Here is a 21,705-nt window from a genome sequence, read left to right on the forward strand (position 1 = left end):
TTCTGTTGTTAGCAGTTTAAAAGCATGATAGGGACAGTTCTTACTCAAAAGTAGCTCTTAAAAGTTTGGAGCTGCTCAGTTTCTGGAATAATTTGATCTAACCCCTTTCAATCAATATTGCACAACTATTGTAGAAGGCTTTAGAGCTTATGGGCACAAATGAACTAATATTATTAGTAAGTATAAAACATTTTTAAGATGAGGGATGGGGAATGAACTCCTCTCATGCTCTATGTATTCAATTACTGTTGTAAGTACAAATGAAAAGAAAAAAGGTTTAAAGTTCAGATCTTTCTGAATAGCAAAATGAGGATATACATCTTAAAGTGATACTTTAGGGATATTATACATCTTAAAGGGATACTTTAGTCCCTGCAGTCCCATGAGTTTGCAGCAGTAAACTCTATTATTCCCCACATCCTTTCTGTTTGTGGATAAATTAATCTGTCACAGTGAAATCACTGGAAATGTCCTTTTGGAGGAACTGGTCTGAACCCAGCAAAGATCTTAACTTAGGGCACCCACAGGTAGCTGAGAGCCCTGGCTTTGTGTTAATTAGGTCACGACTGTTAGAGAAGGGTTGATGCTGGTTATGAGAATCTCTTACTCTGATAAATTCTCAGCTTCTCTTGTTTGTATGCCTTGCACAGCTCTGCAAACTGAGAGGTACAGGGGATATATTCCAGAGAGATCCATGTGTCAGCTCCTGTCCTGTAGGGATACAGCAGATCCAGGTCAGTGCTGCCTGTGCAAGCCCAGGGCTGAGTTCTGCTTCTCCCTGCACCATCCTTTGGCATCTAAGAATGGCACTGTGCCCACACACAGCACCAGCTAAATGGTGCATCCAGATGACTAAGTCTTTGTGGGACATAAATGGGGAACAGTGTGGAAACCACCAAATGCTGCTTAGGGGATGATTTGGAGCCTAGCAAGGCTGTCAGAGCTTGTACAGCCTGGTGAATCATGCCTGAGTGCAGAGATACTTCAAAGATTTCTGCAGGATGCACTACTCTATACTAGCACTAGATGGGTGGGTTTCTCTCATATCACATCTGCAATTCCTTAGGTTAAATAATAATAATAATAATAGTAATAGTAATAATAATAATAATAATAATAAACAGAAAGATTGGAAGTTGATTTTTCTTCTGCTCTTTCTTAAAAATACAGTAAATATACAGTAAATATGAAGTGCTGCAGAAACAATGAGAAGGAATAGGTTTGGGCATACAAAATTAGCAGGTTCATAAAATAAAACCAGGCTGTTGAAAAGAATTATTTAAAAATAATTCTAAACTAAAAATCCAAGGATCAGTTAAATCTATTTTAAAAATGAAAATAAGTCAAATATAACATGAGATGAAATTAGGCTTCTGTGAATGTTGTTGGACCTGGCAAGTGAGTCACACACTAAACTGCATACATCTTTCATACTGGAAAAAATGAGCTTGAAAATGACTGATAGCTTGTTAATATGGGAAAAGGACAGACAAAATCATCTATCCAAAGGAAGGATATTTTAAACTAGTACCTGTTTGTGAATCACTTCTAAAAGAATCCTTCTTTATAAAATGTTTGGGTCTGAAAAACATTAGTATTAAGTGAATCCTCCAAATTCCTAAGCAGGAAGTATGGATCTGAACAGTGGTTGAAAAAGACTCTTGTCACTTTAAGTCTTTAATTTCAGGAAGGTTGTCTTGAGCTCAAAACATGCTAGGGTGTAAGAGAAAAATTAAGAGAAAATTACAATGGCAGACTATATTTAGGGCTGAGAGTGACTCAACATGAAATGATCAAGGAAAGTTTAGAATGACAATGTAGCTATCTATCTTAATTTGTACTATTTTTATATATATTTATTACTTATAATTCACGATCCAGTGATACACAGTCTGAAGTGTCTTCTATCAAGTACTCAGTGTCCTCAGCTTCTTCTGAGTGCATCTGACTATAAGTGGGACATGGAATATCTGGTGCCTTGCCACAGGGCAAACCCTGGAAGGCAGAATAGTTGGATTGCAGGGATCAAAGGGTAACCTTCCTTATCCTCGCCCTCTGACAGTGATGTAGCAGCATCAAACCCATAACCGCACTTCAAGGCTTTCAGACTTATCCCTGGGAGCATCATTCAGGGCACTTTTCTAGGCACAAAACTGCTTCAGGCTTGTGCTGTCCATTCCCCTGCAACACTTCCTCTTCCTGAGTGTTTGCAGCTGTATCTGCCTCCTTAGGCTCAAATTCACACAACAGTGGAATTTGAGTAAATTCAGCAGAATTTAGTTTGTAGTGAAACAGTTTCACTGACTGGAGGTGGAAGTTTTAGGTGGCTGATTGTAGTTAATCATATCAAAAAGTGAGAAAATTCTTGTGGGGACTTGCATTTATTGGAATTTGCACCCAGAGTAGATTTTAGCCCTTGTTCTGCTAACCAGATCCCCGTGCGTTTGTGGATACATGGTCTTTATGCTCTCTGTAAAATAGGAATGCTACTTTGTGGGGATATTGTGGGAATAAATGAACAATGTTTGAGTTGCTCTCAGATTCATTGCTGTAAGTGTAATAGAAAACACTCCAAGCAATAGTTCATAGCATGGTTTAGTGCATAATACCATTCATTAATTTCCATATCCCTGCATTGCCTCAGCAGAAATGTTTGAGACAAAGATAAGGAGTCTTCTTCACTATTTGTTGATGAAATTTCAGATCAGTATCTGAATATATAAGATATTCTGTTGTTCTGTTTTGTTTTTGGATTTTGTTTTGGTTTTTTGTTTGTTTGGTTGTTTTTTTTTTCTCAGGGAAGAGAAGATTAATCTGTTATTCTTTCTGCAGATAAATGATTCCTGTCAAATATACTTATGCAGGAATCTCTGTCCACAATGCAGAAATACTGATTAGTCATCATGATGGAATAGATAAAGAATCTTTGATAGCACATTGCAGCTGGGAGTACACAGTGAAGTTTTTGTAGAGATATTTTGGTTACCTTAAAATGTATCAATATGCAAAAGGTGTTACAAGTTACACTACAAACTATTACAGCATAACACATTAAATTCAAGAATAGGCTGCATCTTTTCCTGGGAAGCAACAAAAGAATAAAGTAAAAAATTATCTAAGTATAAATAGAACTTCAGATGAAATTTTCTTCACAATTTCTGAAAATTGTAATTATTAAATTTCAAATTTGAATGCTGAAGAAATAGTCTTTGAATAAATTCTATTTGTATATGTAAAGGATGAAAATAATGGGGGGGTTGTTCTTTAGAAAACAGCAAACCATGGCTAGCAGCACAGGGGGCCACATCCTGAGCTGTGTCAGAGCATTGTACTCACTGATATGGGAGAAGAATTATGCGTAGCTTTAAATGGTGCCTTAGATTAAAGTTAAAATCTGTCATTTAATTTACTGTTTTCTGATGATTTAAGAATATATGCTCGGAATAATATTCAGAGTAGAGAAAGCTCTAATTTATGTGAAACAGTGCATTAAAAGCAGTTACTCATCCACCTAAGAAACATTATCAGCTACTCATCAGCTTCAGTTCAGAACAGAATCTGAAGAATGGCCTGAAAGAGGCATCACATTTCTTCTGCTTTTTAAAGACCTTGGCAATGCAAGATACTGAGTGTGACAAATGCAGTTGGGTATAAATTACCACCCTTCTTGCAGCTACTGGAGCTCGAGGTCTCACTTCCCTCCACTGAAATGCATACAGTTCCACCTTGGTCTGTACTGGAGGAAATCTGTAATGCCACTACAGAACACTCCACAATCTCCCATTATTTTCAACAGGAGTGATGCCAAGCTCCTTTCAAAGTTGATTACAGAATCATAAAAAAAATAAGGCTGGAAAGGACTTTTAGAGATCATTTACTCCCGTCTCCCCTGTTCGTGGCAGTATCAGCTGCATGTAAACTATTTCTGGCAGATGTTTGTCTAACCTGTTCATAAAAGCCTACAAAAATGGACTTTCTGCTTCTTACCTAGGAATTTTTTTGCCCCATGCATTCCTGTTAGAAAAGCTTTCCTAATGGTTAACATAAATTTCCTCTGCTATGGTTTAAGCCCATTACTTTTTATCATGCCCGAAATGAGCATGGAAAAAAAGATTATTTCCTTCCTTCCTCTTCTCTGCAGACATTTATATTTTTCTGCTTACACTCTATCACCTTTCTCTATATCAAAATAATCCCAGTTCATCCAAACTGGTGAAGGTCATGTTTTGTAGACCTGACTGCTTTGTATTAGTCCTCTAGACTATGCCTGTTCAAAGACAGGTACAGCAGGAGGGTGAAATACTGAGGGATGGAGGGGGAAACTGAGTATTTTACAGGAAAATGTTACTGAAATTATAGCAATCATTCAGCAGTTTTTGGGTTTGTTTTTTTTTGAGTACCACTTCAGCCTCTTCTTCAATTTGCCCTTTATATATGCACAATATCCTTCCTTCCTACACTGTTAATTACTGCTCTCTGCTACAGTCAAAGGCTGGCATGCCTAAAATGAGAGGTGTGTGATATGGGACACTGCAATTCTGAACCTGGGTGATATGCAGGATCTGTAGAATAACAGAAAAATCAAAGCTGTGGTTGATTCAGATCTTCTCCTTCCCAAATCTTAATTTTACTAAGTGACTTGACACTGAAACCAGAAAGCTTACTCCATGCTTCTTCTAAGTTTGGCTATTTTTAGGCTTTCCTGCAGAGATCTTGGCGCTGAGCTTTAATTCCTTCTTCCCACACACATGCCCATCTCTTTCCATCCACAGTGGAGTCAATGATTCACGTCTGGTATGCTCAGCCAGCAGGGATCAGTTATTTCTTCCTGTAGGGTTGTGGCACTTTCTAGCAAGGTGCAATGGAAATTCCTTTTAATAAAGAGAAATTTTTTTTAGGAAGCAAGTGTGGCTTTCATCCCAGAAGTGGTGTATGGCAATTTAGGGTGTGTGATGTACATTTTGCTTACAAGGATGCATAATTCATTCATCAGGGAATTTGTAAATTATTCAAGTAATCCTTACCTGTGGGATAAATATTGTCCCCTAAGAAGCTCATATAACTTTATAATCTGATAATTTATTCTCTCTGATAATACTAAGAAATTCTGTAATAAACTTTCACTACCTCTATTGGGCAACTAGAGCTTTATTCAAATGCTGTTTCCCTGATATGCTTCAGTGATGCTTTTTGTGATTTTTCTCCCTTGATCAATAGTGTTATGAAAACAGATTTTTAGAAACCACCACTCTCCTGCATCTTCTCATCATAAATTATTGGGTTTTGCATTTGATGGTAGGTACATGAAAATATTCCAGATACTCAAATAAACAATCAGAAACCCTGTCAAGCATTTAAGATTCAGTTTTTTTCACTGGATACAGAATTTTGTTTTACCATCCTTAGCATAGGTAATTCTTCTACACTTACGGCAGGCCACTTTGCACTTCTGGCCCATGACAGACCCTATGAAAAATTCAAGACATGCAGGATTTTATATCCCAAATGAGACAAATTGCCACAGCAGGAATAGAGTGGTCGTGGTTGTGACAATCAACAACCACGACTGTGGTCACAGCCTGTCCCACTCAGAATGTGTAGCCCAGCTCCCAGGGAGAGTTTCCATCAGCTGATAGCACAGGGCATCCTGACACAAAGCTCAAGGAAGAGGCAGCTCCGTGCTTTGTAGCAATTACAGTCAAATCCACTCAGCAGCTCTGAGGGGTGCTGGGCAGCAATTCCCTCATTAGATCCTGCCCAAAATGTCCAAACTTGGACATGCTAGCAAATGCTAGTTTGGAAGCATGGAAATGCTAATCTGGAGTGTCTGACTGATTGCCGCACAAGCCTGTAGCGGTCACTTACCCATCAAACTGGACATGATACAAGGACAGTAAATTTCTAATAGGCACAGTCAACATTAAATCTTTCATTTCAGCAAGTGCCCTGCTCCCTGTTATTACATTCCATGTGTTCTATGCTTTTATATCCTCAAATGTTTCAAGTGCATTTATTTGTATAGATACATAAAGGTGTTACTAGAACACCCCAGTGCAGCAGAGTGAACTTACAATCCACAAAGGACAGAAATTCCCAGCTACCAATAAAATAATACATGTTACAAATTCTAGTTCTCAGTCCTGAATTAAGTCAATGTGAGTTTATTCAAATGAAAAGGGGAGCTCTCAGGTTAAATCAGTGATTTCAGTAGATGAAAGATGTCTAGACACCTGAAAATTATAAAATTAGTTCCCAAGCTCATCTTCTAAACACACTTTATAGGTGTACTTGTGAGTGGTTTTTTAGCCTATTTCAGGTGTCCTAGTTGAAAGCTGATGTCCCTTCAGTCATAACTTTTGTAGCTGACTAAGAGATGGAACATAGTTATAAGAAAATTATTGTTCATTTTCACACTCACCAATGACACAAAAATAGTGTAAATGAAAGCTGAGGATGGACGCTGTCAGTAAATCAACAAAGCAATTATGATTCAAAACATTAATTCAAATCGAAAGATCTTTGCTCACCAGTCACAGTGCAGCCTGTATGAATGGTTAAATGAATTTGCAGTTAAAGTGTGCAAATGCACCATATGCTGAGAAAAATTATTAGCTTTCTTTTTCAGAAGTAAAATATTGTACTATGGCCACACTTAAAGCTGTGGATACACCTCCAGATCCTATTCCAGGTGAGGAATTGCATCACTACAGTGACACCAGTGCCATTAAGACAGAAAGGTCTTAGAGAAAGAAGTCTCAAGAAACTTCATAAAACAAATTATTTCTGTCTGTTCCTCCTGGTGTTTGTTCCATGTTTTCAATACATCCTTTTTATCCCTGTACCTGTCTGGGTTACCTTGTGCTGTATTGCTTGTGTACTTTTGATAAAAATAGCTTTTACCTTCTCCTCTTCAAATTTCCCTAACTTCAGTAGCCACTGTATGCATTTTCTTCTACATTTTGAAAAGCAGAAGTTGAGACACTTTGCATCCCAAATTATTTTCCTTTTGATATCAAATTGCATGCTTGAATTTTAATGCTGCATTTTTTTTTGCTGTGGGAGCTGCAACTTTGCTCAGCTGAGCACTGCAGGACTGGTGCAGTTTTCCCAGCAGGGCTCACTGAAGTGCCTGCACCCTTACTTTGAAGGGAGCTGTCTCCACTTGTTCCTTAATGCTCCTAGAGAAAATACTAGCAAATATGGAAGTTGGTGAGGGCTGTTGTGGTTCTTGTAATGTATTTTCTATTAGAATGAAATGGAAAAAATGCCACATCCATATCAGGGAGCACCAAGCTCATAATCAGATGGTAATGATCTGTGGATGAAGAGGAGATCTGTGTCCAAGCACGTAATCTGCTTCGTACTTGTGAGATTGAACTGAGTATGACTTCAAGTTATGAGCTCTTAACTATTGGTTGGCTTTGTTTTCCTTTTGTTATTATTTATATCTTTTGGATTGCAATACAAAGGGCTCATTGAAAAATCAGTAGTGAATAAAAGCCTCAACTTCAAATCAGTAGTTGCAATCACTCTCCAAAGTATAGGGAAGAGAAGGGAATATTGATTTCTCAGGAAATCAACTATTAGGAAATGAAACAACTTTAAAAAGGTGGGGATGTTACCTTATTGGCAATGCTTCATAAAGTACATTCTGATCCTGGCTCTTGGATGCCACTTATACCATCTTCCTACAGACTGGAATGCTGTTCTGCCAGAGCTAGAAAAGGAAGCATTTTTTCCTGTTCAAAACATTTTCAGCATTTCAAGCCAAACAATTTGTGTAGAGAAATAGATCTCTATGAAAGAAATAAGAGCAGACTATTCATTATCTGGAATCCTACTTTAGCATGTTCTTTGTTTTGGAAGCAAGGCTGTGAATTGTTCTCATTTTATGACCTGACCAGCCATGAATGAAAGAGCTGGCTGGTTTTGTCTCCATAGTTATGTGCCTTTCTTGTAAACTCTTACTGAGCATGCTGTAATATCATTTTCTTGTTCCAGACTGGTGAGGTTGAAATGGAAAGAAACAAACGTGATTGAAGTTGCAGGTCTGCTTGTAGCTTGTTTCATTCTAGATACAGTTGGAGCCAATTTTATTTCCTATTAGTCAAGATTAAAAAAAGCCTCCAGTCTCACATACACCGACTGCACAAAGGAAGACAGATATGCTACAGTTTGATTTCCTGGATCTCTCCTTGATTCAGTGAGAGGGGGTTGTTAGATGAGGCTGGAAAGACAAATACCCCATTTAAAGGTTGCAATGCTGAAATGGGATCAAACTGTTACAGCAGACAGCTTTTTTAACTGTGAGGTTGCCCATGAGTGTAGCAGTGCAGTCAAAAGCAGTAGGTTGTTATGGTTTGGTTTTTTTTCCAAATTCAATGTGATGGTTGTATTGAGAAATATTTAATTGGAGACAAACTTCTGATGCTGTCCTGCACTTACAAATATTTTTCAAGCTAATGCCTCTCCTATTTCTTAACAACAAAACCAGAAGCTTAAATGGAAAGTGAAGTCAACCTTACAGTATGTACCATTCCTTTATGAGCAGATTTAATTCTTCATTGTCTGCATATAGATTGGTGTGCTGATATGACAGCACAGAATATTCTGACTTCTCACAGACTTTTAGGACACTTCAAGGTGTGATTATGGAAAATAACATTCAAGAGATTGTGCAAGTTCTGTGTGACATATTACTTGAAAATGACAAGAAAATGACTGCTCCTCTGAGGAGGTAGAAGCTGCTGCACGTAAACACATGGGAAAATGTAATTTACTACATTTTGCTTGTGGAAGCAGTTATTTTTATTATTTAAATGGAAAGACAAAATTCTTATGGTGTTACTTGGTATTAGTGAGTTAGCTGTTCTTCCCACATATACAGCTTTCTTTTGCATATGAAAAAAATGCATGTACATTTTTTTTGAGAACATGATAGAAAATGCAGCTTTAAAAAATAAGTTAGGAAGTTTTAAGAGCTCTTAAGCAAATGCTTTAGAAGTTATTTCCATATCATTGTGCCATTCCTTCTATACTTTTTGCTACTGCCCAAAATAACTTATGTTTTAGAAATGTTGTGCCATTTAAGTGTATTTTAAATCTGTTTCTATGTGCATGTGTGAGCACAAAATTTCATGTTTTTTTGTCAGCTGAATATAATGTGCTTGGGAACCCTTTCTTTAGAAAGTTCAAATATGTAGAAATGGTGTAGTTTAAGAAAATCTGTGTTTTTTTCAAATTTATCAATTGGTCAATACCCTCTCTCTGTACAAATCCTACCCCAATATCATTCAGTGATGTGTCACTGTGATGCATCATTAAATATTTAGCATTGATTATGTAAGTGCTGCAGGATTTAGTTTTGTTCACTGTACATAAAGACTTGTGAAACTTGGCCAATAAGTTTCCACAGTGGGAAGAAGGGATAGAAATGCTTTGTGATGCTGGTATTTTAAATAGGAGTTAGGTGGAAATGAAGAAATTTGAGCTATGCAACAATACAATTTAGAGACTTGAGAGAAATGCTCAGAATAAGTGGTCAGAAACACCTTGGCTGTGAACTTTGCTGATCTGAACCTGCTGTGGGAATTATCCCTGTTATTTAAAATATAAGATCTAGTTTATTTATACCTATATTCTGATTCCTTAGATACCAAGCAGACATTTATTTTCTAATACTATTAATGATCCAGTCAGGCTGTGTATCAGGCATTACTACCTATACATAAGGTTGTCTGTGTCTGTAGCTATTTCAAGCAATTAACAATTTTAAATGCAACTGCTGTCAAATGGGTGGCCATTTGTCCTATTTATAACTTTGGTTTTGAAGTGTTTCTGTAGTTAGATATGAAACATATATTCAGTCAAACTTAGGTATATGTGCTAAGTTTCCCAGCACAGTGGAATGAAAGGTTTTTGCAGAAAAATATGTTTACGTTCAAAGGCAATTTCTAACACTTCTGTTGTTTACAGCACAGTTTTAAATCTGGTAAAGTTAAAAAAAAAAAAAAAGACAAAAAACTCAAAACCCCAACCATGAACTGAAGAAATGCCATTTGTTTGTTCCCTGAATTCAGCCCAGTTTGGTGGACTCATAAACTGTAGAACATCACCATTTTCTTTCTTTTAGTTGCATTTCATAGGAAAAATTGGTGGCAGGCCAAAATAATAGCTGAACCCAAACAATTTTATGGATTCAGGTGCAGGTTGCTAGCCAGAGCAGCTGCACTGTGGAGTGTTGGTGCTGCTGGAGCAGTGGGGAGAGAGGAGGACCAGCCAAGGTTCTGCTCCTCAGCCACACCCTCCAGACCTGTCAGGGAGCATTATCCCTTTGCCACATCTGGGAGGCCATAGAAAAGATAATTTTCACCCATGGGATTACTGCTGACATATATATTGTCCTGAACATAAAGTTGAAGGGTTGTGTGATGCAGCTGATTGGTCCAATATCGAGCAGCAGGGCAATGGGGAGAGCATTGCAGCTGAGCTAGCAAACCTTTAAAGTCTATTCATTAAAGGAAACAAACAGAAAAATGGGAGAAGGGTGAGGGGGATTGCTTCAAGGGTTATTTATTTTATTTTAAGAGGAAATAAATGAAACCAGAAAGTTTTTGCAAGTAATGGTTTGCAAGTTTTGTCATTCCCTTCCCCTGGGTGACTGCATTGTGATGCAGCCTTCAGTAGTGTGATATTGTTGTGTGTTTCTGCAGAACACCTGCCATGTTCATTGCACGGGCTGGACCATAAGAAAGCACAAAATTACGTTTGAACAAACAGCTGCAATGTTTGAAGGTTTGCTCTTGCCACTCACATGTATTGTAAGGTTTTCTTCTGAATGCGAATGCTGTTGGATGCACATTTAAGGGTGGGGGATGTGTGTGTGCAAAGACATGCATGCACAACTGGAATTGAGAAAATGAGGGGCTTTCTGTTGCTGCACAAAAAAGAACTATCAATTTCCCAGGAGAAGAATGCTGTAGGGCCAGTTTAAACGTTTTAGTGCTGTAGATGTATGCCTTTAAGCCCTGGGTAAAAGCTGGCTGAATATGTCATAGACATGATTTGTCTTTGGATGATAGCAGCATCTCTCATAAAGCACTCCACTCAATCTGTGGAATGATATTAGTAGTGAATGTGGAGAATGCTCTTTTTCAGTAGCTTGAGGTATACTTATATGAGTCTAGCTGGTGAGTGACATGGTAAATAAAATCCAGAGGAAAAATGATACACAGTTAAAGATGTATTTTAGTGACAGGCAATGCAGCAGCAAAGGCAAACAGAGACAGAGTCCTGCAGTTAGTACATGAAAATAAGAGGAAACAAATGCCTTCAAGAACTAATGATCCCTTGAATCTTTTATCTCTTATCCCAAATTAGACTGGGAAAGATCTATTTAAAGGAAAAAAACTCTATTCTGCTCCATCTTTTACTAAATCTTGTCTATTCCCCTCCTCAGCACTCTACACATACAAAAATGCATATTAGGAATAGAATAATTCCATTTGGAAAAGAGTGTATCAGTGCACATATTGACAGTGTGGGGGTCTGTGTAGGTACATTATTTTACCATCTACATAGTTTAAAGCACACTTTCTCTTATCTCTCTGATACTAATTCTAGCACCAGAATTACATTAGTCCCCATAGTTGATCTTCATTCCTGACAATAGATTTCTGAGCAAATGAAAAATCATCTAGTCATTTTTCTCTAATTAGTTATGTCTCTAAATACCTAATTATCACTGGGAACAAATTGCATGCTACAAAGATAATGTTATGGAGAGCTGTTAATCTCTTAAGATGCTGCTTTTGAGTTTTGTACAGTTGATGCAGCTGTTAAAACAGAATTTTGCCACCTGGATATATCATTACCATTTTATCGTAAAATTCAGAAATAACTGATGGGAAACCAGAGTATTCGAGTTGGCTTCTTTAAACATGGTGCTTGTCAGATAAAGAAATGTATCCTTATGTCCTTCACAATCTACTCTTTTCCATACTTTAAGCTACTTTGGCATTCTTAAAAGGTGAGTCTGTGGCAGCTATAAAAATTAACTGTCCTTTCAGAGTTATTTGGTTTGTTAATAGCTTGGTTTGCATTGTCCACATATAGATGGCAAGATAGAATAACACAGTATATTCATGGAGTTTTCAGCCAAATGCAATCTGCATGGAAATTGCACATTTCTCTAGAATACTTGACAATTATGCTTAGGTGGCTTAACTGTAATTAACGTGTAATGTGTGCTTTGGCTAGAAAAGAGAAATTACCAGGTACTTACCTCATGATTATTTCAGCATGCTCTGCACAGCTATGCTTTGTGGTCATAGTAGTGCAGAGGACTGGCTATTCTCAGCATATTCTGAAGTCCATTGGTGCTGAGTATGTCCAGAACCTCCTAGATGAAGTCCTGAATCCGTGGGAAATATACAGTGACTGTGTGTAAAGCATAATTTATAGCTGATGTCTTCATAGAAGTAATGCCACTGCTTGTTAATGATATCATCAAAAAATTCCCAGCTCAAGGACATTCCTGATCACTAGAGTTATAAAACTTTATTTGTAGTAAAACCTCCCCTTAGAGCTGAAGTTTCTTTTATTCCTTTTTCCTTTTTTCATAGCAATACTTCAGGCTAGAAGATTTTAAAGGTGACATGTGTGAACTAGAGTGATTTCAGTTTTAGAGTTAAATGCAGCTGTTAAATGCAGACATTATGTTTTTGTATTGATCTGCTGATATGAAACCTATAAAAATGTGGACTGATAATAAGTTGAGAGTTCTAATTAGCAGTCATCATGCTGCCACCTCTTCTGTGTAATCAAATCAGCAAAAATCCTGAAAATATGAAAGAGAGGTGCTTGAAGAAGTCTGTCAGTAATCTCATAAGAATACAAGTAAAATTTATGCCCTATTTTACTTTCATGAAAAAGTTAATTAAACTAATCAGCACTTCAAGAGCCACAAGAGAATTCCTGTCCCAAATTCTGTACACAGACAGCCTTGAAATGGGAATGAGGACATAACCACGCTGTGTCCCTTGCCAGAATCTGCAGGGACCTGTGAGGGTGCTCTGAGCATTGTGACCTTCTCCTGTGGTGCTGGTCAGTCCCAGTGGACTCAGATTCTGCATTTGTGGAGCCTTGGAGATGATGTAGGATTCATCATTTGCTGTATCCAGAGACATGTGTGGTGATTTGTTTTCCTCTGGGCTCTGCCCACGTTGGTTCTGTAGTCCTTAGTCCTATCTCACATAGCAGAGAGCTGGCTGGGTCATCACGAGCATTCTTTGCACTGGTGTGGGGATGTAGACAGAGGAACCTGAGGAGCTTGGAATCCAAGCTGGCCAGAGGTGGACAAAATCCAGTGCATGAGCTGGAGCAGAGAGAGCAGGACCCCAGGCAGGACCCCCTGAGGCTGCTCCTTCCTAAGGAGCTTCTTATCCCACAGGGTGGTTGGGCTCTGGAGCAGTCTCCCTGGGGAGAGGGGTCACAGCACCAAGCCTGACAGAGCTCAGAGAGCATTTGGACAATGCTCATGGGCACATGGTGTGACTCTTGGGGGTGAGCAGGGCCACCCTTGAGATCTTGAGTTGGACTCAATGATCCTTGTGGCTCCCTTCCAGCTCGGCATATTCTGTGATTCTTGAATGAGCTATGGACCACAGCACAGTAAAACACACCGGGAGCCTATGATGCCTTAAATCACAGGGAAGCTGTGGGTGAGTATCTCCTTGCACCCAGGTTGGCTTCAAGGAAACTGGTTTCAAACTCCAGCTTTTTCTGGTAAAAGAGAGAAACAGAGGTTCTCAGCCTGCTTACCTTGAGGAGCCATGACAAAGCAAGCAGAGTCCTGGTACCTAAAGCACACAATGCAATGGTTTGACAAGATTTATTTTATGTGAGCTAGATTGAAAAGCAAGAGAAACATGAAGGCTATTTTTCAATGGTGATCAAATGGACCAGTATTGCTGAGTAATTCAGTTTTGGTAGAATTTGATTCCTCTGTGTTGTGATGTCTGCAAGGCAGCGTCTGTTTCCGGCGCTCCAGCTGGGTTATTTGTTAGAATGTTTGCTATTTTGTGGTTTTTTTCCGTAGTGCTGGGAAGCCTTAATCATGGGTCAAGCCTGCATTGTTTTAGGCACTAAATGAACTCAGAAAAAAGAAGCAGCTCTGCTGCCATAGAGTTTATAATCTAAGTATAAAACAAGAGACAACAGATGGGTCTAGACAGACGGGAGAGCATAAGGAAACAATGTGACAGTACTGGGCAGCCAAAAAGTCAGTGTTCAAGGGAGAGCAGCAGGCCAGCTATGAGTTTTCTATAAGCAACATATCAAAGAAATGATCTGAAATGAGATAATTAAGACAGCTTTGCAGATGGCTGTAGGGAACTCCTCCTAAGAATGAGGCACTTTGGTGGGGAAGGGCTTTGGAAGTAAAGACAAACATTTTGTGGTTTAGGGCATAGAAAGTGGGAAATAAAGCAGAAAACACACACATAGTGGTGATATCACCAAAAATATTAGATAAGTACAGGAGGTTTTTTGCAGCAGCATTCTGTATAGGTAGGAGTGAGCTAAAGCTTGGTGCCTTTGATCTACTTTGTAAGTGAGGACGAATGTGAAGAATGCTCCTTCCTCTCATCCTCCCTGAAGGATTTCTCCCCCATTGTATCAGCAGACACTTCTTGGCCACAGAGAATTTGATGAGATTCACTTTTCAGCACATAAAATACTTTGTTTGGGCATAGAGGCTATGGAACACTTCTGAACTCCCAGAATTCAAAAGCTTGGATTTGGAAGTAAAATAATATTTTTTTCCTCAAACAGAACAGAAAAATAATCACAAGACCGTGTTTGATTGTTCTGGACAGTTGGTAAACAACTTGACAGCAGTTTCATCTTATGGTTACATTAGCTATTATTTTATATGGCAGTTGTATTTGGCAAATTACAATTTCCCTTTGAAAATGATCCTTGGAAAATAATACATGACATTTTAAAGTGCCATGGTCCATATATGCAAATGAATAAATGCAAGATAACTACATACAGCTAGATGGTGTTAGCTGAGTTAAAAGATCCTTTACTCTCAGAACTCTCATTTTAGTATTTCAGTATCCCATTGCTTTATTAATAAAGTTTTCTGTATTTAAAATGAAAATTGCTTGCAAAAAAATATAAGCATTGTTTGCTTTCAATTTCTGTGCAGTACATAAAGAAGATAAGAGCACTGAGTATCTCTTAACAAAATGAAATCCCTCCATATGGCACCCTTCTCCCATTAAGATGTATAATATGAACCCAAAAAGCATCTTTTAAAATAGTTTTATAGCTGAAATGGGATTTTAGTTTAGCTTAATTTGTGAATTGCCAGAAGCAAGAATTATCCTTAATGCTGTCTGTATAAGGGTGCTCCCACAGCTGCTCTTAAGCAATTCTATATCAAAATAACCAGGAGCTGTCTCACATTCATCCAGAAGTTAGGTTTCTTATCTGAATTAATCTAAGTTTCCTTGTGAGTCAACAAAAGCACTTGGACAGGACATCTTGTCCTGTTGTATTACATGAGTTTGAAATAAAATTATCTGTTAAACCTGACTCTTGAGGTGTCTCTGTTCCTCTTCTACAGAGGGAGCCTAGATGATTAGCTTAGTCTTCTCACCTCACTCTAGGCAGCTGGAGTTGGAGGAGATTAAAAACAACCTCAGAAACTGAGCTGAACTGCCTTTTATTTCAGGCTGTCAAATGTTTCATGGTGCTGCAGTTCACAGACATATCTCTGCTCAGCAAGCCTGGGGAGAAAGAGTCTGTACAGAGCCAGGACAGAATAGCTGCATCAGTTAACCTGGCAGGCTCACAGCTCCAAGGCTGTCCAGGTTAGCAGTGACCACGAGCTGGATCAGGGAATCCTTGAGAAGCTCTGTTTGGTGTGAGGTAACCCCAATGCCATTTATTGAGTGCTGTGTAAATAATTAATAGTCTCACAGGCAGTGATTCTGACATAAAGAAGAGGCTTTATTTAAAAGAGCAGTATTTTTTTGCATGACTGGACTGTTCTTACATCAACCTCTTTGCTTCATCCGTGAGGTCCTCACCTGAGTACCCACAGCATCTTCTGTGCTTGAAGTTACTGCTGACTCTGTAGCATCTGTTGTGCTGCAAAGATTGGATCTGGGGAATGCAAAGTGAGAAGATGCAGGAGTCTTTCTTCAGCTGTAACATATTTAATTCTTAGAGCTACTTGCCAGATGCATTTGATTGAGTGCAGCGACCATGATTCTGTCTCACCTGCTCTCATCCATAATCTGCTTTATAACTTTCTCTGTTAAAAGTTCTGGTAGCCCTGCTGTTTGAAAGACTTTTTATAGAGTTCTTAGAGCCTGTAAAAGAATACTTTTTCATAAATCATATTTTTTAAAGTGCTGCTCCGAGTGATTTGACATTTTTTCAAAAGTAAGATAAAAGTTTATGTACTTGGAAATTATGTCCCTAAGAAGTATGCACTTTATATTTTATTTATTTTGATGGCTTATGTTATGATACATTTGATGGATCCTGAAAGACACTGTCAGTTTTAAAGATACAGCCAATAAACTTTCGTTAGTGGGGAAAATGTGCCCCATAATGATCAGATGCCTTTGTCTATGCAAAGGCATTGTATCAGCCTTATGACACTTTTCTTTTTCAAAATTTTTGTTGTGTGTTTTTGACCAGTGTTACATAATTCAAGAAAAGGAATATTTGAGGTCCATTTGAAAATATTTGACAATATTTGAAAGGTCAAAAAGCTTTGGGGCACAAATTCTCTGGAATTATAATCCCTAAAGGAAATAGGTGAAAGACAGTAATGATACATTTTCTTATCAAAGTTTAGTCCATATATGTGTGTATATAAAATTCTAATACCAACCTACTGTAAGTAATGTCAGTTGGACTTGCATAATTTGCTAGTCAGACAGAAAGAGAACCAGAACCCAAGAAAACCCAATTTTTTATTAATCCATTGCACGTGGAAGAAACTCTTCATTAACACTAGCTGAAGGAATGACACACAACTCTTTTGAAGACTTCAACATTATCTTTCAAAATAAAATATATTTCCTCATAATGGAACAAATTTGGAGAGCAGTGTGAAAATTCCTTGAGTTGAAAATACGACTTAATCAGTAATGATATTTAAAATAGTATCAATGCAATGAATCTTTTAGCTAGAAAAAAAAATTGAATTGTAATTACCAGGTGGAAAAGTTTAAACAGATGTGTTAAGTTTCTGGCAGCCTTCAACCGGTTTGATTGGTGGATTACAAGGTGAGAGCAAGACCAACACAAAAGTCTTGTGCATGTAGTGAGGAGCAGTACAAGCAGAACTGCAGCGCAGAGATAAGAGACTACTTAAACTCCTGCCAAGCAGTTCTGCTGGGTTTGTTCTATTTACACTGATCCCGCAGTCAGTGCACGCAAAGATTTTTCTTTGTCTTGTGAAGGACCAATAATTCTGAAATTTCATAAGGGTAATACTGTGATTTTTACTGGAGCAGGAACCCCTTCACTTCAGGCAGAGTACACGCAGTTGTTACTGTCATTGTTTCACAGAATGATATAAAGTACTTGTTTACAGGCATATTTTTAAACTGAGGAGAGATTTGAGTGTTTTATAGCTGTAAAAATCTTTGCAATTCTGTCAGAGCATGTCTGCATGTGCAGTGCCTCACTAACATCTCCTTTCTTCATCCATTCCGTATCACAAATCTCTCTCCTCCCCTTACTACCAAATGTCAGAACACATTTGCTCTGTCTGTATCCCCTTCCCCTTGTAGCAAACTTGAGGGTTTTGTCTGAGGATATAACTTAATTACCTTTAATAATAATGTTTTTGAATAATTTTTCCCTACAACAGTATTTGATTTTTAACACCTTTTCTAGGCATCTTACTCTCAAAAAAAGCTTTAATACTGACTCAGAAAATTGCTGCCATGTAGATAAGAATTATTGAATTTTTTCCTGGAGATGGTGGATAATGTACCATGGTGAATTTATGGTCTGCCACAGCATGCAGTCAAGAAGTATCTCCTTTTGGTTATGAAAGGAACCCTCTATGAATGTGTAAGTTTAAGGCAGGCAGCCATGGGAACCTTGTCCTTTGCGAAGACTTCCACTTGGAAAATGCCCTGGCAGAAGAGCTGCCTTGGTGCAGTACTACAATGAGAGGGATATTGCTGAGCTCTGCTCAGAGCCCTCCTTGGGCAGAGAGAATTTCTGAATGACCTAAGGTTTGGTCTCCCCTGATACAAAGGTTTCTTCTGGGCAATTAATGAATTGACTATTTGCATTTAGCTATAGCCTTTAACAATGTATTATGGTAGATGTCTGTTATTTGTGGAGAAATCACCCTTTTTCCTTCTGTTTGGATGTATTTTTACAGTGATTTCTGTTTCTAGTTTATTCATGCTCTGAAAAAAAGTGTGGCAAAAAGTATACCTGGAATTATCCTAAGGCTAATTGCTGAAGTGTTTATAGTTGGTAAACCTAAGTATAATTAAACAATTATTTAATCAAAAGATGCTTTCTTAAACTGCTTTGCAATTAGTGCTATTGAAATAGTTCTATTATTTTCCATGCATTTAATTTCTGTTTTGGTCTCTCCAAAGCACTTTTTTTTTTGTGGAAGGCAAAACAACTTTACATCTATAATTATAGTTTAAACAATTTGGGGTATGCATGATCAGATTAAAAGACTAAAGTAAACCTTACCATAATGGGACCAAGGCACAGGAGAATATACTGTGGTGGATAACTCTGTTTAAGGGTATGAGCCTATGGGTTTGTTTACAATATTTCCTAGTTCCAGGGATATTGTGTCACTGTATATTCCCAGAGAGTTGAAAAAAGGATTTCCCACTGCTGACACATACTTTGCAAGTGTTTGCTGAATAGCACAGAGCTGGTTTATATGTTGTAGCAGTAATGGATCCCTGGTTATGGGTTTGTTTGTAATATTGATTTCCCGTCAGTCAGATTTTATAAAGAGCTTCACATCCTTGTCGTGTATCTCTGGTCTAGATGCTGCAGGTATTAGCCTCAGATTGTGGAAGAGATTTGCAAAGAGAATGTTTGTGTGCGTGGTTACACTAAGGCTAATGGAAAATTGCTTTGTAGCAATGCCTGCTCTGTTTGAGAGCCTTTTCTGCAGTTCTGGTGTTAAGTGTCCTGAAACCTGTGGCTATGTCTTTTCTTTCCACAAATATTTTTGTGGAAGACAGCCATGGGAAAAGAAAAAAAAAATCACATGAAGCTCCTAAGAGTGTTACTAGATTTTTCTATTAGGGGGTAGACCCTTCCCTATTGACAAGATGAGTCTCTGTCAAGTTCTAGTCTGGACACCTGAGTAGAAACTGAAGGTTGCAGTGGGGGATGTGAGGTAAGGCATGTGTGGATACCTTAGGAAATGCTTAGCAGTGAGGAATAAGCAAATATGAGGAATATTTTGGAAATTAAGAGGCAAAAATCTGAGAGATGGGAAATCTGCAGAGACCTGTCCTTTCCCTCAGTGCTGAAAACCCAATTTGTTTGGTCTGGGAGGGTGGGGGTGATGTTAGCCTGGGACAGCACCAGATCCCCTCAAAGCTCCCTGTTCAAGAGTGGAAATGGAGCTCACCTGGGGAGGGCTCCACAGGGCACTGAGCCCAGTGTGGAGGTTCTCTGGATCTATTATGTCCTTCCCAGGGAAGAGTAGGACTGATCTAACAGTGCTGAGTGGAGACAGCAGAAGTTGTGCACCAAAGTCCAGTGGTCCTTCTGTACCACAGGCAGCAGAACCACAAAAAGGAGGCCTTGTGCATCCATAATTCACAATTCGCTGCAAAGCTTCAAAATATAATCAAGGGAGATTAGTCATGCAGAAAATGTCTAAAGCATAATTTCATTAAGGCAGTAAGAACCACAGTGCCCAACTGTATGTTCATGTCTGGTTCCTGTGCAGGGTTTGTACACTCCTGCCATGAGGAGAGCAGAACTCTGCTTTTTTCTCAGCAGAACACTCAGTAAGGTAAGGGAGCTCAGAAGGGCTGCAGTCCTGAGGGTTTTTTTTTCTTTTAAATAATAATTACAACTTTTTTTTACATCTTTTGATGTAAGAAAGCTATTTAAGCTTTTCTCCATAATTCTGAGTCTAGGGACCCTGTTGTAGGCAATACATTTTCTGCTTCCTTTTGCCCTGTCTTTTGTTCATACTTAAGTTTCAGACATTGGGTTTGTCCCTATTAAGGCACAAGGTTCATCAGGCCTAATTACACACAGATTTCAGCACATCACTAGGAGTATTAGTGAGAACTCAGTGGGAACACACAACTGAATTTCTTCAAGATTTTGTTACTGAAATTCAAGTAGATGATGTTCTGAAAAAATATTATATTTACAGCTTAATTTCAGATAGGATTTTTGTTGGTGATTTCAGTTTTGTTTTTCTCAGCTAGATGCTTGTTCCATTTGCTAAAATTACTTTATTTACTAGACAGTGAAGAAATCTATATTTTCAGATAATTTGTTTTTGTAATTACTCACACCTATATGTGTTCCTTGCAGTGCCTTTCTGTCATATTGGTTTTTCTGACAAACTGACTCCAACTTTGTTGTCTTTCCAGACTGTGTGCTTAATTCCTTATTTTCACAGAGTTTAAGATGTGAATTGTTAATTTACCTACTCTGATGATCTGTTTATCACATTTCCTTTAAGCTCCTGTCCTTTAGGTTTTCTGAGTTCAAGCTTTAGACCTGTCTTACTGAAAGGGTGAAAGAGCCTTTTTAGCACATGATCTTTCCTTCCTCAGAACTTCTAAAATGTGATCAAATCCTTTCCTCTTCCCTGAGTATGAAATGGAGAGCCTCTCTGAAGCCATTGCTTTGATTTTGGTATATCCCACATTGTTGTCCCAGACATGTGATTTCATATTATGTTCCAGTGGCAAAGCACATGGTAAGAAAATGAAAATTTAAGAGATTTTTTTTCTATGGGTGCCATCCTCACCACTGCTGACTGTTCTGTTTTGCCCACCCTGTCACTGCCACATTTTCCCATAAATGGCAAGGTTGAAAAATATGGGACCTGTAAAAAACCTGTTCAATAACAATTTCTGTGACAGCTGTTTATTTTGTCCTTCTTTAATCTCTTTTATATAGCCCCATCAAATCCAAACATTTCATGTATCTGTGCATATTATTTTAAATGTGTTATTATTGTGATCACTCCTATCCTTTAACATTTCTGTCAGAGGGCAGCTGAGCCCACTTGGAGCCTTGATTCCTCTTTGGAGAGGCCTCTGCTGATTTCTGAAATCATGACAGGAACCCTTCCAGATTCAGAAGTCTCAGCTAAGTGTCCAAAGTCAGGTGGGATGAATTTGAGATCTTCATCCCCATCAAAAACCCCAATCTACCTTGATCTGATGGATTTCTCTAATTTAAGCAATCTGTTCCCGCACTGTAATGTACTTCTCTCAATCATCACTTCTTAATGTTCTCTTCCCACCTTTCCCACTTCCATTGCTGCAATTTTCTCATCTCAGACTATTCCCCTGCTGCCCCATGCACAGCTTAGCTCCACCACTGCCCCTTTCTTCCCTGCACTATTTGCTTCATCTGTCCCTGCTATGCCCATTTCATCTCTTGTTCCCTTGAATATTTTGTTTTTCCATTGGGATAAAA

At 38.3% G+C, this 21,705-nt stretch overlaps 1 protein-coding gene and 1 long non-coding RNA gene across 3 annotated transcripts in view; both read left to right on the forward strand.

Moving 5' to 3' along the window:
• ATRNL1 (attractin like 1) overlaps nucleotides 1–21,705 on the forward strand; it is a 431,225-nt gene that overhangs the window by 389,758 nt on the left and 19,762 nt on the right. The gene's annotated exons all lie outside the window — the stretch shown is intronic.
• LOC135305928 (uncharacterized) lies at nucleotides 13,139–15,876 on the forward strand. Its single transcript, XR_010366930.1, has 3 exons — nucleotides 13,139–13,192; nucleotides 13,626–13,721; nucleotides 15,743–15,876. It is a non-coding gene; the product is annotated as an uncharacterized LOC135305928 (long non-coding RNA).

This window comes from Passer domesticus, chromosome 8 (assembly GCF_036417665.1).
Source record: "Passer domesticus isolate bPasDom1 chromosome 8, bPasDom1.hap1, whole genome shotgun sequence".
NCBI lineage: Eukaryota > Metazoa > Chordata > Aves > Passeriformes > Passeridae > Passer > Passer domesticus.